The following is a 27,545-nucleotide window of genomic DNA, read 5'->3' as shown; positions in this document are numbered from 1 at the left end:
ATATGTCCCAAAGATCCCCACAAGATCATGAAAAGCTGACAATTAAGTTCCCATACCAAGGAAAAGTCTCCTAAACTTTCTTTGTATTGTAATGCTTTTGGCTGCAAGTTTAAATCCTGTGAAAAATCAGTGATTTCTATTGAAATTTCCCTTTATTTTGCATCAGAGGTCAAGAGCAAGCTAGTTTTTATGAAACACAGTTCCATAGGATGTGTATTCTGTATCATTGGAGAAGGACTACTGCCTTCCGCAACTGGCATCTCCTCTGACTTCTTCTGTATTCCTCTCTACCCTTTTGCTCACCTCTTGGCATCTCCTTGAAGGAGACCTTACACAAGGTATCTCGAAACTAAGGCAAATTATCTGGCAACACTCTGCTCTCTCAGATCTTTTGTGCTACTAAGTGGTGTAAGATTGGACTAATCTTTTCTCTTTCACACATCCACACTCTGTAAATTGAGTTCAAATTATTTGGAGGAGCATAAACTGGTCTGGCACCACTCTCATGAATATTTTATCAGCCTAAAGACTGTTTGAACCCAAGGCCTTTGTGGATGCAGTTACTTGGTTTCGGTGTTACTGAATTTGTTATATTGAAGTTAATCAGAAAGAGCAATGCAAGGAATCAAGTAATAACTGGTATCTGTTATCTCCATGCAGAGACAAGAATGCTGCCAGTGATGCAGCTCCTAGTAATTTCATCCTTCTTATGCATGTAGGCAGTACTGTGCTATACTTAAAGTAATTAATTGAAGTGTCCAGAGATTAAATAAACATATATTAGCTTATCTGTCTAGTGGCTTTCTTGCTTTATAGCTAGTTTTAATTGGCAAAGGTTAGCTTTAGCCTTAGGACTTGAGTTTTTCTCTGTAGCCTGCGGAGGAGGAAAAGATAATTCAAAGCAAAAGGCTGACAGAGGTACTGATAGGTCAGCCTGAAGCTCATTAGAAAGAAAGAGGGGGTGAAAGTTGATAAATATAGAAGAAAAGCATGGTTTGGCTCTATAAGTTGCTCCTTGTAGAATCATCATGCATCTAGTGAGCATTCAAGCTTTTACAGGACTGGTGAGTTTCTGTTCTGCTTTGTGCTCAACACCCAATGACAGGATTGTATCCCAGAAAATGATAGGGTAGCAGAGGTGACGTTAAAAGGCTGCAGAATCACAGGAACCCATGTTCCCTCCAAGGCCCAAGTCATATATTCAAGCCATATCTATTTGCATTCTGTGATCAAATTATTAACCACAGCATGTGGATATATTCACATGTGCTAGTTAGCAAGTAGGATTTCATGTTCTTGGTTTCTGGGGTGTAATTCTTTTGCTTAAATATACATGCCATTGCCCTTGGCAATACTGCATGGTAACCCAACAGGCCTATTTCAGCTAATCCATCAAGATGTAGTCCTTCCAGAGGTTCTGGGTCATATCCTTCCAGTACCTGAATAGGGCGATCAAGAAAGCTGGGCAGGGACTTTTTCCGAAGTCATGTAGTGACAGGACTAGGGGGAGCGTCTATAAATTGGAGAACTGCAGATTTAGACTAAACATAAGGAGGAAATTATTCACAATGAGGGTGGTGAGGCACTGGAAAAGTTTGCCCAGGGAAGTCGTGGCTATCCCCTCCCTGGAAGTGTTCAAGGCCAGGTTGGATGGGACCTTGGGCAGCCTGATCTTGTGGGATGTCCCTGCCCATGGCAAGGGGTTGGAACTAGATGATCTTTAAGGTCCCTTCCAACCCAAACTATTCTATGATTCTATGATTCTATGGTTCTATGATTCTATGATTCTCTGTACAACATTCTGGACCCTGAGCTGTCCAGACTCATTCAGTCAGTGAAGACCTTGTCCGTGCAGTCAGTGGGGTTTACAGAAAGATTCACCTGACCAAATGAAGCGGGCTAATTCAGAATAAGGCAAACAGTGAGAAAGCTGTACCGACTCTAAAAGGAGACAGAAAGTGAATTTCTGAGACAGAACTGTACATTGTACACCCACGTACTGTGAGCTTTGAGTTTATCCTTGTGTTTAATGAGGGTGTTCCTTAAAAACCCTACATAACCCTTACTTGTAAAACCACTTTTCATTCCCAGCTTCTGTCTGGAAACCAGCTCATCGTTCAAACAGAAGCAGCCATTGGTTGATTGTCTTCTTTTCAGCAGGGAAAGCAGATTGGAAAAAATGGTTAATTTTAGAAGTCACTGACACCAAATCTAGAGGCACAAATAACTCTAAGAACTTTGTGAGAGTTTCTCCTGAACAAATACAGTTACAAATGAATGAGATAAGCCAGTGACGAAAGTGATGAAAAGAGGCTTTATTTCACTACATACTCATTCAGTTACAGAAACAGTTAAATGGGAATGACATTTTGGTAATACGATCTGGTTTTATTTTACAAGTGATGTGAGGAAGGAGTTTTTCAATCTTAATTTTAACTGAAAACTCAAGAATGAAGACTTCTGTCTGAAGAGACATGGGAATGATGTTGTCTTCAGGTAGGGAGACTGTAAATAGTATGGTAAATGGCTTATAGTGTTTAAAGGGGCATGCTTGATTTAATAAGGAGCTAATTGTTCAGGAGTTTTAAGGGCTGAAGTGCAGCTCATTTGTTTCTACGGTGCACCACTTTGTAGGATTCATTCCACATGACTGTGTACATCACTGAAGAGCCTTTTGAGTGTGTTTGACTTCATCTGTCATAACAGAGATAAAAAAGGGTGGCACTTGTGGGTTGCATGGACATCACAGGCAGCAGAGACTGGCTGCCTTCAGCTGCAGTACTCTCTACCCTGCCAACAATTCTCGCTGTATTTGTCTTGTTCCTCTGAGGGATACAGAAGTACTTATGACATTTCCTTTAAGGAAATCCTTTTCTTTTTGCTTTTCGCTGACAGCATGTTGGCAAGGCAAATTATTTGAATTGATCAGGACTCACTGAAGAAAAAAAGTTAAGAAAAGGCTTTAATTAATGTTAAAAATGTCTCTTTGGATATTTCAGAGAAAAAAAATGTTAGTCTCTAGATGAAAAGCCAATATGTGGGTCATTGGTTGCTATATGCCTTTCTTTCACAGGCCATTTCTGATCTGGGATTGTGAGTTAGCAGGTAATACATTTCTCTGATGAGGATAATTTTGTAGTTCATAGAATCAGAACAGAATAATAAAATATTCTGAGTTGGAAGGGACCCACAAGGATCATCAAGTCCAGCTCCTGTCCCTGCACAGGACAACCCCATCATTCACACCGTGTGTCTGAGGGCATTTGTCCAAATGCTTCTTGAATATTGTCAGGCTTGGTGCCATGACTGCATCCATGGGGAACTGTTGCAGTGCTCCACCACTGTCTGTGTAAAGAATCTTTTCCTAATAGCCAACCTAAACCTCCCCTGGCACATCCTCCTGCCATTCCCTCAGGTGCTATCATTGGTCACCTGAGAGAAGAAATCGGCACCTGTTCCTCCTCCTCCCCTTGTGAGGAAGCAGTAAACTGTGATGAGGTCTCTCTTCAGGCTCTTCTTCTCCAAGCTGAACAGCCCAAGTGACTTCAAACTGCTGCTCATGTGATTTTCCCTCTAAACCCTTCACCATCTATGTAGCCCTCCTGAGGACATTTTCCAGTAGCTTCATATGCTTTCTACTGAGAACACTATTGTATTTTGAGCATGTTGATGTTAACCTGATTGCAGAGAAAGGGTATAAAACTGTGTTGGACATTACTGTAAGTTTCTATGACCAGGAACAGTTTTGGGTTTTTTTTCCGAAGTAGTTAAAGACTTGTTTAAGACTTGAAGCCTGAGGGCTTCTATTCCAACTAAACTTCTTGTTTTACTTCTTCATCTTAAAACTCTGGCTGTTTTCCTTATCCATTAAAAAATCATTTCAGTAGGGGTTGCATCTGGCTAGCTCTTACTTTCGTGGTGCCTTGTTACAGTCTGTTGCACTGTGGCAAATGGTTCATTGTCTGAGAAAGCTTTTATTCCCTATTACTTCTTTTTATTTTCCCTTTGCTTATAACAGATTTCCTTTTACTTTCTTAATTTTATTATGAGCAAAGGTGAACAGAAGTCCCTGTCACCTACATATCCCATAGTGAAAGCCAGTTGGAAACCTGGAATATTTCTGTGCTAGAATGTGGGTGAACAGACAACTCAGCAACTTCTACAGCCAAACCTGATCACTCTTTCAAGCTAAACTCTAGTACTTATTCTGCTTCTTTAAAATAGTCTTGCTTCCTGCTAATGTTTGGCTCTCTTCAGCTGGGATTTAAGTTCAATGATTTTTTTTTCTGCAGATCTATTCCACCATCTGCTGTATTTGTACCATGAATTTGCTGGCGTGGTGGGAGTAACTTTGGGAAGTTTATTCCACACTGCACATTTCCTGCTCTGAATAAGCAAATTTTAAGCCAGGTGTTAATATGTTTACAGGTACCTGCATCTTCCTCTCCTTTTCAGCCTGAATGCTCTGCACGTCAAATGAAAAAGCTGCACAGTTTTAACGTATTAGTAGATCTTTAACTCATGTGGGATACATATATTTAAAATACAGCTATATACTTACAAGTGTTTCTGAAATTCCTAGAGATACAATTCCATATTTTAACTCCGGGGTACATGAAGGCCATGGTATATGAATTAACTTGATGTCACTTGATCCAAAACTCCTGGAATCATTAAGTTCTCTACTTGTGACAGATTCATTTTTAGATGTCAAAGACCATAAACAAAAGATTTTGTGATTGTGTTTCCTCTGTGTGCTTGTGTAGCTTCTTGTTCACTCAGGTAACTTCTGTGTCTGATAGATAGGTTCTCCACAGCTGACAGAATGGCAAGGATTATGAATCTCCCTTAATTTTTATCAAAGTATATGGAAGGGTAGAGAGGTTATAGATCTGTTAGAGTGAGAAGACAGATCCAATGACTGTCCCTGCTGAAGTGGAGTCTGTAAGGGGAGCCCCGCCTTCACAGCACAGAATTTGCATTTATGACATTTTTCTCATTCCTCTGCTTACACAACACACTGTGAAACTTTTCCCATTTAGAGAATCGCTCACAAGCAGCGCAGACTCTCGAGATGTAAAAACTTCAGCCAGGAGATCGTAAACAAGAAGAAACACCCTCTCACCCCAAAATATTTAGTCTTCATTTTAAGTCTCATGATATTTAGCCAAGCTTATGATTTTGTGAGAAGGTGAAACACTGAGGAATGAATGCTGAATTCTGGAAATCCCTCTAATTTAACATGGGAATGCAATGCTGCATTGGTGTAGTTGATGGCTACGGAAGTCTAAATATAAGTTATGTTGAGAAGAACAGAGAACAGGATAAACATGGAAGCCATTTCACATGTAAGGTCACATCATTTGATCTCTGAAGGCAATAAAAAATATGCAACACTCCTAGAACTACCCAGGGGCTCTTCAAATTAATCTGACAATTAATCCTACATAAGGACAAGATATTATTGCTTATTGTGAAACATAAAGTGTCTTGCTAGATGTGCACAGTTATGCTGTCTTGTCCTTCTTTGACTGTGGAAAGGCAAGTATGGCTGTTTTCTGCCATACAAAAGCTGTACGTTGTGGCAACCACATCATGGATCAGACAGGGTTTACAAGCACAAGATGCTTTCCCTGGTGGTTTGTCTTAGGAAGAAGAAGGATGGATGAACACAACCCACTGAGCAGAAAGCAGAGCAGACAGAAGGTGATGTTAATTAGCAAGGAGAGAAAGTGGAGATGTGCTTAAATACATATGTGTGTACGGCAAAATAGTAATTATCATGGCTTCCCTACCAACACCCTCAGTCAATTGGTGTGAATGGGAGTAAGGAACACTGCTTTTGTTTCAAGTATATATCTAGTTTTCTCAATTCACTGCCTAGTCCTAGCAAAAGGCTCTCCTATGTGCCAGAAAATCGAGAGAATATTCAGCATTGACCGACATAACAATGTTTGCTTTGGATTGTTTATATATTTTTTCTTCCCCAACAGCACAATTAGAGATTTATACCATTCTTTTCACTCCCCTAATGAAGCAACCGAACAGTTTGATCTTGTTAAAAAAGGGCATTCGCATAAGTAGCTAAGTTAGGCAAAGTCCAGTTCAGACTAACTTCGTAGCTCATTTATTTGACTTCAGAGCTCCCCCATGAGACACGTCCATTCCAAGAGTTCATCCCTGGGTATGACAGATGCTAGTTCATGCTGGGTTTTATATCCCTAGGATTTTGGTCTATAAACTTGTGTTTTCAGTGGAAGTAAAACATTTGGAGAGAATACTACTGGGATTAGGTTTTGGCTATTCTTCCACATTTACCCTTTGGAGCTAGGGAAATATTTGTGAAGATAATATCAGTGAAGATTGTGAAGCATTCAGATGGTGCAGTGAAGGGAAGTACACAAATAAATTGTATAGAGAGATACACAAATTGCAATTAACAGCTGAGCCAATGAATCACCATTGTTAGAATACATTTGATTTTCTGTGTGAACAGCAATTAAAGGAAATAGCTTGCAGGTGAATATAGAGGGGATAGTTTCAGGTCTCTGCACAACAATGATGGCTGATATAATGAAGATCTAATGAGAACAAAATTGAGATTCGGAGTTACAGATGGCATTCGTTTCCATCACTATCTGGGACATTATTTTCTTCAAGTATCTGTACTATCTTTTTTTCTGTGGTGCTTTAGAACAGAACCAGCTGTCAGTAGGACTAGATATATAAAATGGCTGGGGAGTGTGTTAGGGGATTATACCATCTAATTTTAGCTGCCTAAAAGCTAAGAGCCTTGTCTAAGTCAGCTGTCTAATGTCCCTGAAGATTTGGTGGAAATAAAGACACTTCAAAAAGACAAGTAATTTCATCTCCTCTTAGCACCCAACACAAAGCATTAAGTCCTGAAAACCCCACAGAATTTCTGCTTAACTTTAGGGATTTAAAATTCTCAAGCCATCTCAGTTTTGGCCAATGCTGTGTCTTGTCTGTTTCATTTCTGCTGCTGGGCACGTGGATAACTTCTACCGCATATCTAATCAAGTTCATTAAGATTAAAAAAAGAGGGATTTTTCCAGCTATTCTATCTGTGATCATCTATCTCAGAACATACCTAAGTAAGACTGAGGTGACCACACAGTTTTAATACTTCTTTTCTGACTTAAGGCAATGTATTTCTATGAGATGTCACAGAAGGGTTCAAACCCTTTTTTACTGTCTTTTAAGCCATGCTTCCCACCTTCCATGACAAGTCAGGACTCTGTAACTGAGACAAAACATTTGTGTTTCTGTTTCAGAGGCATTTTCTCCCTACCATATTTAAGGTGCAAAAGGACCAATCTGGCATAAGCAACCTTACAGCAGATGGCAAATGAACGCAAGCTCTGAAACCTATTTGAGAAGAATGTCAGGTTTGCTGTAATGGCTTGTGTATGAGGTTGTGCTGAGATGCATAACTCACCCTGTGAACTGTGCGAGGTGGTCCTCTGACCTGAAGGTAAGAGGCTTCCACAGAGTCAAAATATTGCAGTACTGAATTTGTCAACCCTCAGTGTTCAACACCCAGGGGTATTTGATATCTGTGAGAACTTCACATACAAGGATGAACTGAAAATGAATGGGCTAGTATGACTATACTATTATGCTGTTATTTTTTACAGAGATCGCATACCTTGTACCGCTCTGATCAGTAGCAGACTAAGCAAAATAAACTCTCTTTGTGTTTGCTACAAAGCTAACTTCTTCCCTGATCGAGTACCTCTTCTTCACTCTTCTCTTTCAGGCAATGTCTCCTGTGGCCTGGTTTTGAAAAAGAATGATCTCTCACATTTGTGAACAGCTGCTGCTGTGTAAAATCCTGTGGAGATGCTGAACTCAACAGCTGTTCTGTAGTAGCTGTCTTCACCTTCTTGTGGCTGGTGCTCTCTGCTTTTCCTTTGGTCTGTTGGACTCTGACAGGTTGCTTGAGAGCTCAGAGACAGGCTGCAGAGAAGCAGGTTTTGGAGCATCCCTGTCTATTTCAATTACTATCTGGAGCTTCACTTTGGCTCCTTCTGCCTAATGGGAGACTGCGGGTCTCAACCACATGCTGTGCAGTAACAACCACCGTTTGAACAGTGTTTATCCCTGTATCAGCTCTTGTAGCTTAGCCGGTGGGGAGCCATGCATTGGATCAGGCTGGTAAGCTGCTGTAGTTTCTTCCTGTTGGATTGCAGGCATTAGGCTTCAGACTTCTTCTTATTCCTCGTAGTGATGCCTCACAAAACATTCCCATATCTGCAGCCTCTCCTGCCTCTCTCCTCCTTTAATTTCCTTGCCTAATTCTAATGTGGAATTTTTGGTTCTTACCAGGGCTCTGCCTCCCTCTTCACCCCTTTGAAGCTGTGAAGCATTTTTATAGCTCAAGTCATAGCAGTAGATGGGTCTTTACTTTCATTGTCATGGTCCCTTTCTCAAATTCTGGAACAGCCAGTTTCTCACCTCTTGTCTTCCATCCTAACAAATTAGGATGAAAAACCAGTGGCAAGCCTGAAAACAGCTTAGGTCCCACCCATGCAGTAGTGCTGAGCTCACTGAGAAGCTCAGTGCAAACTCTGGTGGAGGACTTTTGTTGAATTTTCATGTATGCTCCAGTACTAACCCCAAAACACATGAGGTCCAACGTTTTAATCATCAATACTTGGGAAAACAATGCAAAATATTATTATATTTTCTATTTTTTCATTGTCATCCCATAATACAGGGATGCCAATACATTTTTTTCCTATCTGCCTTTGCTTTCTTCCCTACCTCTTCAGGCTGGGAACTTCTCACAGTAGGACTATTCTTCCTGAGGAGCTAATCATGGGGCAGGCTTGAGGCAATCTTAGCTGCACTCTACTTACTTTAGAATGATTAACGGCCTGTGAACATGGGTGACAGAAAGATTTAATAACCTGTTGAAGGTTTTACAGCTTAGGGAAAAACTCAAGGTTCTAAGTTACTGTAAACTTTATTTCCTCAGGAGGGGTTTTTACTCTTCCTTGTCCTATTCAGTGGTCTTTCCTTTCTGGTTCTGTCATAGGGCGGAATGACATCACCCAAATCTTCCCCTCTGGGAAGATTTTCTCCTGTGCACTTCCCTGATACCCATGATAGCCACAGCAAGTCTGATCTAACTCTCTGCATTGCTTTTCTTCTTCTTTTTGAGGGCAATGAGCATTGTAATCTGTGACCAAATAGTTGCCTTATGGAGAAGTATAATTTATTTAGAAGTATAATTTATTTATTTCACCCTTCAGTGAAATAAGATGCTTAAAAGCCTCAGTGAAGCAAACTTTATGCAGAGCTTCATTCCCTGGCAGACTTATCAATCCCTGGCAGTGGGAAAATTCACCTCAATGTGACTAGCCCTCCCTTTGAAAATAGCTTTCCAGCTCTGTATAGGACTTTTTCACCTCCTTGCTCACTGTGATTCTGCATGTGCTCAGAAGGGATGACCACCAGGAACTAAACTTCTCATATATTTATTTAAATCCTTTTGTGGTGTATGTTGTTTCTTTCCTGGTGCTGTGGGGGTAATGGTCATATGTCAGTATTTTCAGTTTAAAAATCATTCCGAAATTTAGACGTTAGAAAATGCCCAGGCCAAAACCACACAGAGTTTTCTGGAATAGACACATGCTTTTCAGGAGGGGCAAGACTAAACTCAAACTCATTTCTCTGAGAAAATTCTAGGATGGCATAGAGAGGGAGGCAGGTGAGGAGAAAAAAGCATTTCTGTAAGAATCTCATTTTAGTGTTAACCATATTGCAGCCCTGGATGACGCTGTCAATATTTTTTCTGTCAATAAATACCAACTTGGTTCACACTGCCTTATGTGGAGAAAGAAGTATTTGCTCTTCCGTTTTTTTTTTCCGTTTATTTTGCTCTGCTGTTTTCTGTAGCTGGAGATTGTGGTAATATTGTTATCTTGAAACAAATAGATTTACTCTAGATATGCTGATTTACACCAAAGTAAAAGAGACCAGAAGCAAGTTCCAAGTCTCCAGTGCAGGGAATAAAGCATCTAAAAAATTAGCTTTGTGGGTGAAAATAGATGCTTAAGGATTTCATCCACAAGCCCAGGAAAAGCAAGGGGGGAAACGTTGAATGTGGCAAGCTCCCTGCAGACCATTTCCAACACTGAGAGACCCTCTGAAGGAGGAACAAGCTGTCATGCAGTTATTTACTGTGCTATTTATGGAACAAACCGCACATATTTTCCTGCCATAGCAACTGGTGCAGCACTTGGTATTTGCAATGCACACATAATTTCTATGAATCATCATTAAACTAATCATCTTTGTGACCAGTGGACTCTAGCAAGTGACTCATTAAGAGAACCGCTGGCAAATAATTAGCACACGTACTTGTTTATATGCCTGTGTCTCCACAGAAGTCTTGTTCTTGTTGTGGTTTGCTTTAACTCCAGGGGAATTTTCCCTTCAGTGTAAAACACTTGTTTCAATCAAGGTAATTACCTGAGCAGTACAGTTTTGTGTACAGTGTTTTCATTAAACCATCCCATTTATCGTGAGAGTAAATGAAACAGTTATAGTCACTTTTAGAGTAGCTGTTGGCAGTGGTCCAGCCCAGTGGCTTTCTTTTTTTTCTTTGGGGGGGGGGAACAGAGGACCACATCTCTATGTTGATTTCAGCTTGAGCATCTATAATTATATCTCTCAAAAAACCTCATTACAAAATGCTTCAGATGCAGGGATTACTGCCTCAAGTGCTGAGGGGGCTTTTCAAGGTCACAGTCATTTATGACTTGCTGTGGATTTCTTTTGAAAAGGAGTCCCTTTTGGTTTATCCTGTGTCTTGGCATAGCTGACATATGTGGGAATGGACCAAAGTGGTGTTTCTTTGTGAGTACAAATGCCAGTTTGGCAAGTGCTCTTTTTTATTCAACCACGTTTCTTACGTTCTCTACCTGGATCCACTGCTGACTTCTGAGGATAGTGTTTTTCAGCATTTGCTCAAGAAATGTTTAATGTATTTCTAACATTTATTTTGAAGAACTAGAAAACTGTTTGTACCTTCTGTGCAATGAAAAATCAAAGTCAGGAGCAGGATTAAATTGCTTAAGCATAAGTGCTTAGTGCTTTTTGGCTATTGCAAGGTATTCTCCAGTAAAGTGTGACTTACCTGTTATCCTGTGTTTTCATTTCCTACCCAAAATGCATGTCTTACCCTTTGTGCATAGGCAGCTGGGTCAGCTTTCATTTCTCCACTGACTATAAAGAGATTTAACATGGCAAATGTAGGATTCGGTTACTTGCATATGCTTCTAGTGCCATTTCAGGTGCCTTATTTTCTCTTGTCCAACCTCTGGATGCTTCAGGAGTGCTTCTATATCCTGTGCATCCTGTCAGATGTCTGCCAGCATGGTACAGATGTTTTGACTACTTTATTACATCTCAAACAACAGAAGAATTATTCTTTTTAGGTAACTGAATTGCAACAATACAGGTGTCTTCATTTCGATGTCTGCACAGCGATACTGTTCTTATCTACCAAACTGCCTTGAAAGAAATCTCTGCTTGACCAGTCTAGTGTTCAGTCAAGCCGTGCAAACAACTGAAAGAGCTCTTTTTTTTTTTTGGTGAAAGACTTGAGTGTATAAAAATATAGTACATATTTTGGAGAATATAAAATATTCTAGAGAAAAAAAGTTGTTGTCAATAAGAAAGCCTGTCAGTCCAGGTGTACCAGTAGTGCGATGAGGTCCTCCTAGTTCTTACAGCAGCCACTGGAACAAAGTGAAGGTGACAATTTTCTGGACAAGTTCGTCTCCTTATTTCAGGAAAAATGATAAAAAAAATGATGTTAACTGGAACATCTGAGTGTATCAGCCCTTTTTTTCTGTTTTTCTTATTCCACTTAATGCTCTGCTAAGTCCTGGGAATGTCAAATAAATTGGGATTCCAGACAAATTTTGGAATGTTTTAATTTTTTTCATCCTCCACTTATTACTGTTTCTGTAAATTACCCTACTGCTAAACATTTCACAGGCATTAATGATTCTTTTTGGCCATCCTAAAACTGCATTTATTGACAGATCATATTTTTGACCAGAAGCATTCCTTCATTCTGATTATAGTACTAAAACTGAAGAAGAGTCAACTCATGAATGGTCAATAAAAAGTAGTATCCATCACTCCCAGAAATCAAAGGTCATGTTCTATGAAATACAGATATAATTACACTAATCCAGGCAACAAGCTGAGACACAATAATGGGTATGATATAAGAATTAGAATAGAACAGGCTGGAAAACTATCTAAAACCACAAATTTTCAGGAGCTGATATCCTTTCAAAAGAGCATACTGAAAGAGAGACTGAATTTTATGTGCCAAAATATGTCCAGGCTGAACAGTTCCACGCAGCAGAGATAAAAAATATAGTCTCTAATATGGGAAAACTATCCCTCAGGAACTCAAGGTTAACAAAATTGTTAGGGACCCAAGGTAGCTGGTTGTTTCTCAGCTGCACCCTACTATAAAGGATGCAAAAGTGTATTTGTAGAGGCACTTTTGTTTGGAAAAGGTGATAAAATTTATTATTTACTGCAGCTGCAAACTTTCATGCTGCTACCCAGCAGCCTGAAACAGAAAAAATCAAGCTCCAATTATGGGTTTAGTTTTGAAATGGTCAGATGATACTGTAATGATGCTGAATGAATCCCTGGGACAGATACATGAGAATTCACTGGCCAAATATTATCTGTCGCTCTTGATAGCAAGAGCCAAATCAAACCAGCAAATTTGGTATGAGAAAATTGGAATTCATGTGTGGATTACTCTATCCACAAGTGAAAGATTGTGATGACATTAAAAACAGTCATTTCTTTTGGTTAACCTAGCGTTAGTTCCAAGACAAGCATACTGAGTCACAAATATTCTTCCTGCATACTCATAACTTGAAGGAAAGGTAATTGATTCTGGGGTCAGGTGTTCAGTTACTTTACAGGCAGCCAGGCTCTGTCCCAGAAAAATCATATTTAAAAAAAAGGAAAAAGGAGTTAGAGCTTAAATTCCACTTATTATTCTGCTTTCTATACTTGTCATTTCTACTGCATTTACTGTTTAAACCATAAGCTGAGTGAAAACCACAACTTTTTTTAAGCAGTAAAGCAGCAATATTTTGTTTCGTGGTATTTATGTTCTGATTTACGCTGGTGCAGTTTTGTTGTGTTCAGTTGCATCTGCAATTCCGTTATAAATGTTGCTTTTACTATTTACAGTGTTGGTATTTGAAGACGTAAATGTTAGACTCTTGCTCATCTAAAGTGTGGTAGAATTTGCTCATGGTGAAGCTTCTGCCTTCAAGTGTGTGTGTGTGAAAAGATTTTAGATTTCCATCAAAGTCCATGAACGATATGCTGTGACCTCACCAGGTGAAGTTGCTGATGGAAAACTAAATAGCTATAAGAAAGAAAGCATTGCTTTTGGAAAAGAAGGGTGATTTATTAGATCACCATGCTCATTAGTATTTTGTTCTGTTATTTGAAGAAGCCTGTATCTTGAGAGGCTTAAACATGAACACCAAAACAATGAACATCTATACTGTAATTCATATCTACTACAATTTAGTTCTTTAGAAATTAAGAGCTCAGCATCAGTTCTGTGTCTGTGATCTTATTATACTCAATAAAAAGAGATACGCATTTCCACAGACTGGCCCATCTCACGCACATTAAGCAGAATAGGAAAGGAGTCATTGTACAGATTAAATAACTACAATTAAGGTTTCCTACATGTAAGTGATGACAATGGGGATAAGTGTCTAAATTCTCATTATTGATGATGGGTATAATGTTAAAGCAAATAATGAGATAGAAAGATCTATTCTACTGACCAGGAAATAGGAGTAAGATTCAGTTCCCTAAACACAGATATCCAGTGCCATTCAGGTATTCTAGGGAGACTCGTGGGCTGGCAAATATGACATGATTGGAGGAGATCTACACCTTTAGAAGACTTTGTGGGATGCCCTATAATGCCTTGAAAGCCACTAAATTGTCATAGTTGGCAGACTAAATATGCCACAGATCCTTCCTGAGTGAAATCAGAGTTTTGTAACTCAATGCACATAAGGATGACTCCATTTAGGCCTTTTCCTTTGGAGCTGATTCTCGTCTTGGTTTACGATTGCATGAATTGTGCTCTGAAGTTGTTTCCTTCTTGGCATCAGCTAAGCCATAGATGACTATCTCGGATTAGATGCCTAATTTTTAGGTGGTTGAAATGAGTTGACATAAATTTCTCCCTCCCTTTAGGGCTTAAGGGAAAAACTTTACTTTCAGTGGAAATAGTGTAGAGTTATTACATTTTATGAGTTAGGCACTAAGCGAATAAATGTGATGTACCCTTAATGGAACTTTATATTTGTATGTTTAAAAGCCTGAAAACCCTGGTTGTACTTTCACACTTCTTGTGTGACCAGAACAAAAACAGTCAGATGAATGAAATAATATGGAATATTCATGCTCACGGATGAAGGCAGACAACAGCTCAGTATGTTTTGAAATGAAGTGCTTCATGACACAATATTTCAAATGTGACTTGGGTAAGAATTGTGATACTCATTCAGATTGAATGAGTTAGCAGAAAATTTAGAGTTGATTCTCCTGAAATATCTAACCTCCAGCATTGTGTTGAAGACCTGTTCTCAAGTCATGCTGAAGGCTCGGATCCTTTCTGGATCTGCTAGTTGCTTCAAAAAACCCGTGCCCTGACATAGATTTACTTTGATTTGGCAAGTATGTCCCTAATTAAAAATTCACTGAAATCAATTAAAATATTCCATCAAAAATGTAGGATTACAGAGTAAGCACAGGGTACTCTGTTCCACTGTACCTGCTGGTTTGATGCTGTTTCGAAGGGTTTTGTTGGCTTTTTTCCACAAGTTAAAACCTTCCAAGGATTGCATTAGTAGGTGAAAATGATGGTGTTAGGAACCTTCAAGGTTCTTCAGGCACTTTCACTTTGGGTTGAAGTACCATTTGTGTCTCCTAACAGGAAGCACCAAGCTCCATTTGACTTTGAAGCAATGGAGTTATCTGTGATCGGACCATAGAGATTTGCATTAAATTTCTTATGGTGCCTAGTCTAGCTCACTACCCGACTGCAGCCCCCTGTAAATGTGCTAATGTGCTTGTTTGTTCTTTTTATTGCAGCCATCTCCTGCAGACACGTAAATGGCTGTTATCAAACATCCCATTGTATTCTTGCTGGCCAGATGGCTAAAGGGGCATTACTGTTCTCTCATCGTAAACTGTATGCTTTGCTGCAGGCATTAACAAGGCAATATATTTTTAGGAACCATTAAATACTTGAGATTTAGGTAGTAGCAGGTATTGCAGTTGTGGGCTTAAAGATGCTTTTAAAGTCCTTTGCTTTGTCCTTAAAAACTCTGCTCAAATGAAGTTGCCTCGGGAGACAAATTAAAATAAAAATAACCCTCTAAATGCAAAGTTTGGTGGTGCTCCTGAGATCTGCTTCTGTTAGGAGTAGAATCTTGCAAGTTGTGAAATGCCTTTTAACTTTCCTTGAGAGACGCAGATCCAGATTTCCATGGCCACAGTAATGATCTCTTTATTTTTACATTGTTAGCCTACTCCCTTTACAGCTGCCTATTCCTAACACCTCAGAATGCAGCACCCTGAGTGTGGAAAATCCATTTAATTAAACAAAACAAAGCAACCTGTGACCCTGTCATATTTCTTGTGACAGGCCAGGCTGCCAAATCTTTAGTGAACATTTACTCTACACATACTCAGTCTTGGATAATAACAGAAATGAACTATGTGCTTATAAAACTAAACGGCTCTGTAGTTAGAGAGGTATTTACAGTTGCTCTGTAACCTTCCAGTCATTCTTATTCCTACTGTTAGCTCCAAAGCATTCCCACCTTTCCCTCCTTCAACACACACATTTTTCCTTCCAAGTGATGTTGCATTTCTCTAGTTGAGGTTCACTTTTGTGACATGTAAGGCCACTGCCTATGAAGTGTTCACCCACAAAGAGCCCTCCTGATTTTATGTTGCTGGGAGACCAAATTTCCAAATAAAATGCTGAAAAATGTGGGGATTTCCTAAGCAGAGCTATTTTCTCCTGAAAAAATGAATGAATGAGCCCAATTAAGGTTTCTCTGGACATCCAATCCGCTTCTAATTACTTAGTGTCTGGGCTTCCTACTCACAACATCGTTCTGAAGGAAAATACCACTATCCTGATGGGACCAATGAGACACTTAAAGCAGTTAAATCATTAGCTCTATGCTACCTAGCACTTTCTTAGTACTCCTGTAAATAAGCCTTTGCCTTGCTTTCAAAATCTGAAGGCTGTTCCCAAATCATGAGGTCTCAGTGCTATCAGGAAGCTTCTGTTTTCTCTCAGTACATGAGGTCAGTGCTACTGCCTCTTGCTGAGATTCCTTTTATACTTTTTCCAAAATGTCTTGACCTTGTAAGGAAAGATCTGTAAAATAGCCATGGAGCTATCTTGCTATTCTTTTCTCCCCCATCCTAATTGTTCGTGACTAGATATGACAGTTAAGCTACTAGTGCATGAATTTGGCCAAGTCATGGATCTTACTTCCTCATCTCCATCCTTCTGCATCCATCTTCTGTGGCTTGTATGTTAAATTCTGTAAGGAAGGCACTTCCCTCTAGATCTGGGCTTATACAGCTCATGATATATCAAGAATAGAACTCCGATCTCTGATGGGGTTTTGACACACAGTAATAATAAAAACACTTGTCGTCATGAATTTCTAATGCTGGGACTCCCTCACCACCCCCCTAGACTTGTTTGCTTCTGCAGACCTCTGCACGCTCCTAGGCTTGGGTAGAGATTATAGTCCGCATTTTCCAGCTGGAGGAGAACAAAGTGAATCTAGAGGTTTGGTCATTGTCCTTTGCCTTGATAGACCCAGACTCAGTTCACTAACAGTCTTCCTGTACATGCCTACACACCTTGCCTCCCTGCGCATTTTATGGTGATAATCTTCCTGCCTTGTCTTGGATTAATGACCACAAAATAGAAGTGTTTGGGGAAAAAATTAATCAGGAGAACAAAGAGAAACTGCTGCTTCTTAATTTCAGTGCCTGTCATCCCCCTTATGCTGATTAGATCATAGAATCATAAAAGGGTTTGTGTTGGAAGGGACCTTAAAGATCATCTAATTCCAACCACTCTTCCAAGGGCAGGAACACCTTCCACTGGATCAGGTTGCTCAAAGCTTTATTTAACCTGGCCTTGAACACCTCCAGGAATGGGTCTTCCACGGCTTCTCTGGGCAACCAGTTCCAGTGCCTCACAATAAAAAATTGCTTCCTAATGTCCATATTATGCTGTCCTCTGATAATTCTTTCCTACCTTCCTTGTTCAATTTTCAACATTTTCCCTGCTTGTCTGAAGGGGTAGCAGCAAGCAACAAAAAAACCTGCACACTGTTTTTCTTCATGTACTCCTTAGAATTTTCTATTTCGCTTACATTTACTGAAAATGTCCAGCAGTCAGACAACTTGTTGGGACAACTTCTTATGATGTTTGTGACTGTATTTTCACTCTTCTTCTGTTGAGACATTGAGGTCCTTTGTTGCTTTTTAATATAATGTACAGCAGACCAAGCACTTCTAATTTCTGTGACTGATCTATTTCAATGATTATATAGAAATATCAATACCTGCTGTGCCTGCTGTACCTGCCTGGTGGATTTCACATTTTATGAGTGTTATTTGGATGGAAAACATTTGCAAAGTAAACCTGAAACCTTTGTGGCATCATAAGTATTGTCAAATAATATATGTTGACCAAACACTTAATGAAATAAGTAAATTTACAAACTGCAAGGACATTACCAGTTTCTTAGAATTCTGCCAGAAACTCATAGTCCATGTGTTCATCAAATGATTTCAAGTCATGAAGAAATGTGGAAAAATAAAAGGCTGTTAAAGACATAGTTCGCACTTGTGAACAAGAAGCTAAATCTTTCTAATAAATTACTCAAGAAATAGTATTCCCAGCCTCTTGCCACAATAATAACAATGGGAACAGGAAAATTTGCAGTCAAATTGAATCAATTTCTCTACGCTATAGTCATTCTATTACAAGATTATGCAAATCCACAATTATTTTTCTTTTAAAAAACAAACAACTGCTTGGATTTTGATAGCTTCTATTGTCTTTGATTTTCACTGTGCCATCAATGTCATCTTATTTACTTTATATGAATGTTTTCTGTTCATTAGGGCAACTCAATCAAAATTCAGATTTTGGTCCTGCACTTTCTTTGTGCCTGACAACAGCAAGAAGGTCAAATGAGGGCATCAGGACATTAAAGAAGACTCATAATTATTGTCAGTAATGCTCACAGTTAATTTTTGTCTGGAGGATCTCTTTTCACACTGCCTAATGATTTCTCAGTTCCTTTATCTATTACATCTAGTGTTTGTTGTTACAATGGTGTTATTGCTTTTGGCTGATGATGATTTAATATTATTTTTTCTTTCAAACTCTTGCTAATTTACAGACTTATGCATCAGTTTTGTCCAGATGTTAATGAGTCAACATATTCATACTTTCATAAATTCCTCTATCTACCCTGAGAAAAGTTTCAGTCTGAAGAGGTGGACTTGACTGAAGGTGGCTTTTGAATGTCACATACAATAAGGCATCTTTGTGTGTTCTGACCTCATGCGCCTTCACTCCTAATGGGAATAATTTGTTCACACACAAATCTTGAGCTCTTTCTTGGAATTAGTTATTGTGAGTGGTTCAGCTACACTTTCTGGTTTTTCCTACTCAACACGAATGGTCACTCTAAGGCTTTAGCTGCACTGTTGATCAAATTTGGGTATTCATCTTTCTGTCCTTGGTTACCTTCAGAGAAAAAGTAATTTTCATAATTAAAAATGTTTTTAATTTGTTATCCCAATTCATTTGAAGTATTTCTAGGGCAGAATGAAAGAGAGAACAATAAAAAATTGGGCTTCGGAAAATGAACTAAATTGGACTCAGACCTTAGCATCCACTTCCACACCCTTGTCCTCCTGAGCTAGCTCAGTCAGTGCCAACTGTGTGGTGCTGCACTCTGTGAGAGAGATTAGCCTCCCTTTCCCACCTCTGCTCTCTCTCATAGATTTACTTTAGACCTTACAGAACTCACTTCATCACTGTTGACCACAGTGCAATTGCTTTTCAAGTTAAGGCTTTCACTCTGAAGACCTTGTGCTCAGCCAGCAAAGAGAGGAAGGCTGAAGAACCTGTGTGTTCTTCAGTAAAGCAAAGATGTAGCTTTGGCTACCTACACTATTTTCTATAAAGCATCCAAGTCAACAGTGTATATAAAGGATAACTCAGACACCTGAGGATTTACCTATCAATCGATAACTGCTCATACATTCAGTGCTGATGTCAAATTTTGCTCAAAGAAGTAACACATCCCTGCTGTTTATATTTCAGCAAAATATCAGTTACTTTTCAAGATTCATCCATACCTTTGCACCAAAAGCAAGCATGATGGGAGAGGAAATCAGAGAGCAATTCCAAACAAGCCTGAAAAACTGATACTCTCTCATTGTCTGTTTTCCTTAGAATCACAATTTTCTTTTGCAAACGGAACAGGTCTAGGAAGCTGTAATAATCTATTTCAACACAGAAATTGAAATCCATAGGTGGTGCAAACTGACAAGAATGTAGCTAATCCTTGAAAACAGGTATTTGGTTTTAAAATAAGTGAGTTTTGCTTCTAATTAAATGAATTGGGCTTGCTTTTTCTTTGTGCAATAGCGACAGATGAGTGCAGATAACAAGCAGTAGGAGAAAAAGTGTTCATATTTTATTTTAACCACTTCTCCCCATGTTAATAACCTCTACTGGAATTTACCCTTTTCTTGGTTCCTAGATGTTTTACAAATAAATGAAACCTTTTTTTTTTTTCTGAAGACACCAGGAGTCTTGTCACTCATATTTGATGTGTTGAGTCATATACTAGAGACATGACCGATGTTCCCCAGCTTGAGGTGACTACTGTTTTTTTTTTGTTTTTTTTTATATATCAGACCTAGATGTCTAGGCTGATGCACTAGACAACAGAAATCTTGGTGGTGGGATCAAACACATTTATATCTCAGCTCATCTGGCTAAATTAAGGTTTTCTCTAAACGCGTTTGACTATGCTGGGTCCGTGAGCTCAATGAGCTCTAAAAACTTCACTTAGAGGCCTCCTGCCATTTCCCTGCTTTGGATAGTCTAGGGTATGGCACTGCATTATATGCTGGTGCAAATGAAGTTAGCCTTGATGTAGGATTTAGTTTGAAATTGAAACAAGCTAATTAAGTGTTTCTGAGTCCTAAGCTTCTCAGCTCCTGTAACAGTCAGTGCAAATAAGGCTTGCTTGAGCTGCCTAAACAGAAGCATCCAGCACATGTTGAGATGCTGTACGTTGTCTCACCTGTACCCTAGCTACTGGCTCATACCAGCACCAGCCTCTGTTCAGTCCTGCTTCATACCTGCCTGCTCTGTGCAGATGTTTGAAACTCAGTTCCCAACAAATACAAGAGGTACTAGAGTGAAACTCGGTTCACAGAGTAGATGCTGAGGGACTGAATATCTCTTTGTTCTTTCTTAAGAGGCACTCAGGTGCCAACACAGAGAAATCTAGTTTGAATTTAGGAGCTGAGAGGATCCATCTATTTTTCAAGCAGCTGAAACTCACCTCAGAGATTATTGGCTAGATCTCTGTTGACTATATCAAGAACTCAGTTGCTTAAGCTCAACCCAGTGGCACACACAGAAGCATCAAGCATCATATGAGTTCCCACAGGGTGTCCAAAGATTCCATATAGGCCTACTTGATTTGTAAAGAGTACCATGCCCTTCTAAAGAAACATCTGATATCCAGGAAGAATAGTTGAGAACATCTTAATGCCTTCATACACCTCTGGGCAAGCTATTGAACTGAGCACCTTGGGTACATATAGGAACCTACATGTGGATGCGTAAGTTCAAATTTGTCTGTTTAAATGTGTACGTCTACAGTGAATTGTTTTATAGCACAGGTCAGATGAGAGGAAACCCTCTCACTCCTTATAGTAATCCTAGAATAATTGTGTTGGTAAACACACATCACACTCTGTGATACTACTGTGTTTGCACCAGCTGATTTAGTTCAAAAACAGCCTGACTACAAGAGCTGTGAGATGTACATTTGAAACGCTTCCTGCAGGATAACTCTGTAAAAGAAAAAGCCAATATTTTTCTCTCTTCTCCCAGACAAATTTTTAAATGGCTGCTGGGGTAATTGGTGAAATCTAATATTCCATAAAGATTTTTAGTGACAGGGACCTATGGTCTGCAATTCAGACTAACAGAAGAAGGCTGGAAATAGCTTCAGGTTAAATCAAACAGTTTAGAAGCATTTAGCTTCAATTTAATGAATAAAAATCTAAGCCAATATTTATATCTAAGAGTGGAGGTCTTTTTATTAAAAAAAAATCAAATGAGAAATTATGAATAGCAGTTTTCACAATTCCCATATTTAAACAAATATTGCTTCTCGTCCCGTGCTGAGGTAGAAAGATATTTCAAAATGTTCAGTACTGCAGAAATCCCATTCTTTATGTCTTCTAGTTACAAAGCCCACTATCCACAGAAAGTTCCATAGTATATAACCATTTTTCTTATTCTTGGATTACTTGCCTATATTCAGTGGGTTATTTATTTACCGTCAAGTTAAATAACTACCAGTCTTTAAAAAAATACTAGAAAAAAAATGGGTACAGTCTTCATTTTTTTCCACATGTGATTGCCAACAGCTTTGTCAAAGGATAATATTTTTCTGTGTGAGGTGCCTAGAATGACACATGAGGCAGTCATCAGTGGTACTTATGGCATCTGTTTAGTGAACTGCTATTTTTCTAAACTTCCATGGAAGCTCCTTCACTCAAGGTCAAATTCTTTCAACGTTTTCATCTTCAAGGAGCATGGACAATGTACCTCCTCTCCTGCAAAAACAATTGATATCGTCACTTTTCTGAGCAACCCCCTGAAATGTGTGCGTGTGGTGGAAGGAAACAACCACAAAGAAAAGAACTTTTACATTCAGAGGAGAACAACATGTCAAAATTCCTTAAACCATGATAAATGTACCAAAATCATCTAGCTCTTTCCAAATAGCAGTGAGTGATGGTGATTTATGACTGTGGAGATTTTTCTTAAGCTAGTGTTTTTTGCAGAAGAAAGAAAGGTCGCTGTAAGTTAGAGTGTACGTAGCTTATGCTTTTCTCTGCAGTTTACTATTCCCTTTGAACAAGCCTGTACCAGATTAGAGACCTGCGCTAGGATTAATAATGACTTTTATTGTCCTAACTAAAAGAAAATAAGGGACAAACACACACACAAATACTTAACAAGCACTGTGTTTGTGAATCTTTTGACACCAGCATGTAAATAAAGCCAGCAGTTTTGTAGGTGAGGAAAGCAAAGCCTAACAGGAGAAAAAATACCTGAATCCTAAGTTGAGCAATAAAACCAAATCAAAGCAGTGACAAATGATGAAAGAAACTATTCAATGAGTAGGAAAGTAGGAAAAAATGTTCATCAGATATTCCCATCTTATTGCCATAGGTAATGTCACAGCAACCCTTGCTTTTCCATTACTCATCTTAGAGAGTGCCCAGCTGCAATGGGCAATGAGATGAAAACACTTGAGTAAGGTCTGAGACCAAGACTTTGCTTCATCAGGTTCTCTGGTAGAACTCATCACAGAAAGCTGTAACCATCCTCAGAGTGGATGGTACAGAAACTAAATATGTGAGTACCATCCACACATTATGTGTCTGTCCAGCCCCTTGTTCTGCCTTGTTCCGCACTTATTCCGAAAAACAGAAGAGTGTTTGGAGATAAATAGTTGGGCTAGGAAGATCTGTAAATGTAAGAAATTTGCAGTGGGATCTAGACAAAAATGTTGTCAGAACAAAGTGTGGTAGAGACAAATAACAGAGACCATGCCAGAACGGTGCAAAATAAGGCTGGCAGTTTTTTGGTTACTTGTCCTCTAAACTAAAGCATCACCAAGTCCATCAATACCTCCTTCTTATTTATCTAATTTTTTTTTAAAAAAAACTCTGATGATGGAGATTCTACAGCCCCCTCAGGCACCTGATTGAGTGTCAGCTTGCACTGACGGTCCTATAGAAACTCTTACTGAAGATGGAAACAATAAGATGCATCCCAGAAAACTGTGTTTAAGCTAAGGAAAGAGCAGACTATGACAGGAGGTTGCAAACTAGGCAGCAATTTCCAGTTTATTTCTTTCAGAAAATCAAACGTCTGGGACTAACTCCTCAGAAAAAGAATTGTAGTGTGAATTTGGATTCACACAAATAATCAAACACTGCAGTGTCTATTTGCCTATGCTTTGTTAACACATTTTAGCTCACGTGCAAACCTAATTAAGATATTACACTGAACGAACCCAAGGTTTACTTCAGGACTTTTGAAATAAATTAAATGTCTTTGCCCATTGATGCATGTCTTGTGGTAGATTGGCTTTGGCTTTAAGCAGAGCTTAAACTACGACTGAAGATCTTTTTGTGCTTGGGCCACCTGTAAAAGGTTCTCTTGTGCATGGATTTTCCAGTGTATGCCAAGATCTGTGCTTGTTTATTTCTCTATAGTGATAGTGTCTGTAGGATCTGTCTTCTGCATTCAGTCTCCTATTTGCATGAAATGTAATTAGCTATGAGGCTTCAGGCTCTTCTGTTGTTTTGGTTAATGAGCTCAGAAGTTATTGGCAGTGCACATACAGGCGTACACAAGGTGACTAACACCACCTAGGCTTTATTTTCATAGGAAAGCAGTGTAAAAACGGAACTGTTAACTAGAAAACAGCTAGATGGATCATTGAGAAAAGCAAGGTCAGTTTGAAGAGGCTGGCTTAAAAGGACGTTTTCAAAGAGAAATAGAGCACTTGGAGGCAGTGTTTGAGGCAAGATATGTCGGCGAATCATAGAATCATAGAACGGTTTGAGTTGGAAGGGACCTTAAAGATCATCTAATTCCACCCACCCTGCAACGGGCAGGAACACTTCCTGCTAGATGAGGCTGCTCTAGGCCCCATCCAACCTGGCCTTTAACACTGCCAGGGATGGGACATCTACAACTTCCCTGGGCAACCTGTGCCAGTCTCTCACCACCCTCATTGTGAAGAATGTCATACTCCTTATGTCATAATCTGCAGTCAACATGAAGCACAGGATGATACGAGTCATGGAGGGAAAATGGAAAACAGAGTATGTGAGGTTTCTGGGGGCAGCCTAAGAACCAGGGAGCATCCATCTGCCCCAGAAGACACATCTGCTCTTCAGACATTTTCTCTTGAACATAATGTGTGCATTGTGAGCTGAGCTGCAGGTGGGCTCTCCCCCCCAAGCCAGCGCAGTGGCAGGAGCTTTGGATCAGCAGTTGAGTGGGCAGAAAGCACAGAGAGGCACCCTTCTCGTTATTCATCCTTAAACAGCAGAGCTGACTAATACTTCAACAACATTTTATGGGGAGGACTAAAATTGGCAGCACTCAGGAGATTTTATTATTTAGTGTAACACTTCGGGTTTTCCCATGAAAGTTACAAATGGATGATGCTTGCTTTATTCTTCTCTTTTCAGATCTTTGGCAGAAGGAACAACCAACGAACTAACCCTGTGTTCATCACCTTCAGTTCCAAAGTGTTGGAGAATCTACCGTAGAATGTTCCAAAGTGTTGGAGAATCTAGCTTTCCCTTACCTTTTCACTGCTATAAACAATTCTTATCAGTTCAGACATTCAAAAGCATATGTGAAGGAATGGATATCTCTCCAAACTCATCTACACTTTGCACATAAGAATCCTGGTCACTCAACTATAAATAAAAATATAAATTAGGATCTCAGCTCCTGAATTTCAACAGGAGAGAGCAATGCTTGATGTACATATATTATCCAGACACAATGATAAGTATGACAAAATATTCCTCACCTCCAAAAAAATATATGCCCTTAGTCAGCATTGTGGAAGAGTAGGATCTGGGCAAACCGTGTCCTTGCCTAGAACCATGTTTCAATAGAAAATGACTGGATAAAATCAATGTTATTTCAAGACTGTGATTTTCAAAGCAGTCTGCAGATGGTATGAACACAGAGGAATCAGTCAGTTTGCATTTAAATAGTTAATTGCAGATATTAATGTCTACTTAGCTGCATTAGAAAAATTAATGTAACGGCTTATGTGCAAGGACAGTGCTTCATATAATGGAACACTTTGCTGATGTGACTAAATACCTTTTTGATATTGAGCCATGCAGAAAAGGAGAAAAAAAAAACTAAGCAAACTCTTCAAGGTACAATAAAACAGCCAGGGAAGCAGCTTGGGGATGTGGTGATGTATAACAGAACTTGTGCCTTTGGAACTGACACAAAAAAAAGCACTTCTGAAAATGCCAAGTCTTTTCAGGAAGAGCTGACAGACAAACAAAAGGAGCTGTTTCTTCATCTTGTGAGTGTCTGCAGTTCCCCATGTCCTTCTGCAATAGACAGTTGATTCTTGATGTGCTGAAATCAAGGAGAGATCTGCTGTATCTGGATGTTGTGAGCACATGGCGGTTGCCTCTTACCTGGACTGATAGGTGATGTTCCTAACAGAGCACCTAAGACTCCACTCTATATTTACAGAAGAGTAGGCTCCAGCCTGGATGCACCTGCCTTTGCTCACATACCCCACCTGCAACCCAGGTAAGTCTGCTCTTGAGCCTGTTTGTTGTTTTCTGTTGATGGATAGGATGAAGAAATGGGATTTATTCAATTATATTGCTTTCTGTAGCATAGTGGATTTTCAGATATGTTTCATCTCACTTTAAAATAGATGTGTACAGTTTTACGCTCTAAAACTAAATTAAGTTCAAATTAAATAGGCCTTATTAATCTGATCTTAATTAATTCCAAGGAAGCCCAGGGTTCACCCCGAAGTCATCTGAAGTTAGATAAAGTGACTTCTGCCATAGGCTTCAAATGGCTTTAGTGTTTCAGCATATGTCTATTCGCCCTGGTAACTCACTAACCAATGACTAAATGTTTCCACTTTCAGCTGTTTAACATAAAGCTACAAGCTCCAAAGCTTTAGGGACAGATATAACATCTCTTTCTTGTACAGATTTCCAAGTGTCTGATAGGTGATGAGCTCAAACTGCAGATCCCAGTTTCCATTAAACTTTTGAGAATTTGATAGCTTTGAGACCTCTCCCTCTGTGTCAAATTGGATTGATGCTATTGGAGCAGGGGAAGGATTACACACTCACAGAACGGGATAATAAGCTTTACTTCCTCAAGAAACCATGCAAAAACTGTCAATTCTTTTCAGAGACATAGTGTTCCTGGCCAGTCCTTTTCTCTTTTGTACATTTTCTGGTTTAAAGTAGCATATCCTTATGAAAGTGCAGTGAAGAGGCCTGGAAAAATCCACTACCATGGGCAAAAGAAAGTTATATGATTTATAATCCTCTCAGGATTATAATTCTCATCTTTTAAATGCATAGAAGAAGGGGCCTTGACTCTCAGGTGAAGAATACTTTAGCTGTTATAATACCTCTAGCTTTAGATCAAGCAGACTTCAAAGAAATCAAATGCAGGATCTAGAAGGTAACGCTTCCTTTTTAGACTGTTTGGCATCTAATAGATAAAGCTCCTGGGTGCTGCAGGAATATGTGCCAAGATGTCTCTTGGGGACCAATCTGCAAATCATTGGGGATGCTGGTGATATATTCCTGCATGCTTTTCTTATCCATCCTCTAGAGCAGAGGTCTGGTTGGGGAATGTAATTTGAGTGGCATAGATGTCCTATGCATCAACAGAATAAAAATGATGCACTAATTCTTCAAACCTAGATTATCTGACCCGAGTGCTTTGAAAAAAAAATGGAGAAAAGAGAAGGCTGAGACAAAGACACAGAAGACACATAAATGGAACAGATGAATGTCCACAAAAATGAATTTTTATGTGTGGCCAGAGTACGGAATTAACAGGTATTAGGGGTGGGATTCGGAGAATGGGAGCTCTATTCCCATTAAAGAGATGATGATAATGTCTTTTATCTACACAACGATTCTGTCAGGTGCCCATTTTCTGATAACATTTATTTTGGGACTGAATTTGTATTTTGCTGTGCGGAGGATCTAAGAAAAATATTAGCTAGTGGAAATTCAGTCACAAATTCCCCAGTTCTCTGTCAGTACTAAAGGAGATTTGCTGTCCCACCTGCTCTAGTGTGCCTTTTTTTTTTAATACTCTGATGACCCATATGCAGTCAGTATAACAGGAGTAGAGTTTTACCAAGACAGCTGAACACTAGAGGCGCCACATGAGATTAGTTTTAATATTTTCATTTTTCATCCAGGTTCTGAACACCTTTTAAGAATGTCCATGAATTTCAACCAAATTTCATAGAATAGTAGAATGGTTTGCACTGGAAGGGACCTTAAAGATC

At 39.3% G+C, this 27,545-nt stretch overlaps 1 long non-coding RNA gene across 1 annotated transcript in view; it reads left to right on the top strand.

The window, feature by feature from the left end:
- The first annotated feature begins 2,366 nt into the window (after positions 1-2,366).
- LOC128851423 (uncharacterized) overlaps positions 2,367-27,545 on the top strand; it is a 51,110-nt gene continuing 25,931 nt past the window's right edge. The window contains exons 1-2 of the long non-coding RNA XR_008448800.1: positions 2,367-2,496; positions 24,697-25,798. This is a non-coding gene — a long non-coding RNA (uncharacterized LOC128851423). The remainder of the gene's footprint in view (positions 2,497-24,696; positions 25,799-27,545) is intronic.

This window comes from Cuculus canorus, chromosome 2 (genome assembly GCF_017976375.1).
Source record: "Cuculus canorus isolate bCucCan1 chromosome 2, bCucCan1.pri, whole genome shotgun sequence".
Lineage (NCBI taxonomy): Eukaryota > Metazoa > Chordata > Aves > Cuculiformes > Cuculidae > Cuculus > Cuculus canorus.
Note: the sequence above shows the minus strand (reverse complement) of the source record. Positions and strands in the feature narration are given on the sequence as shown.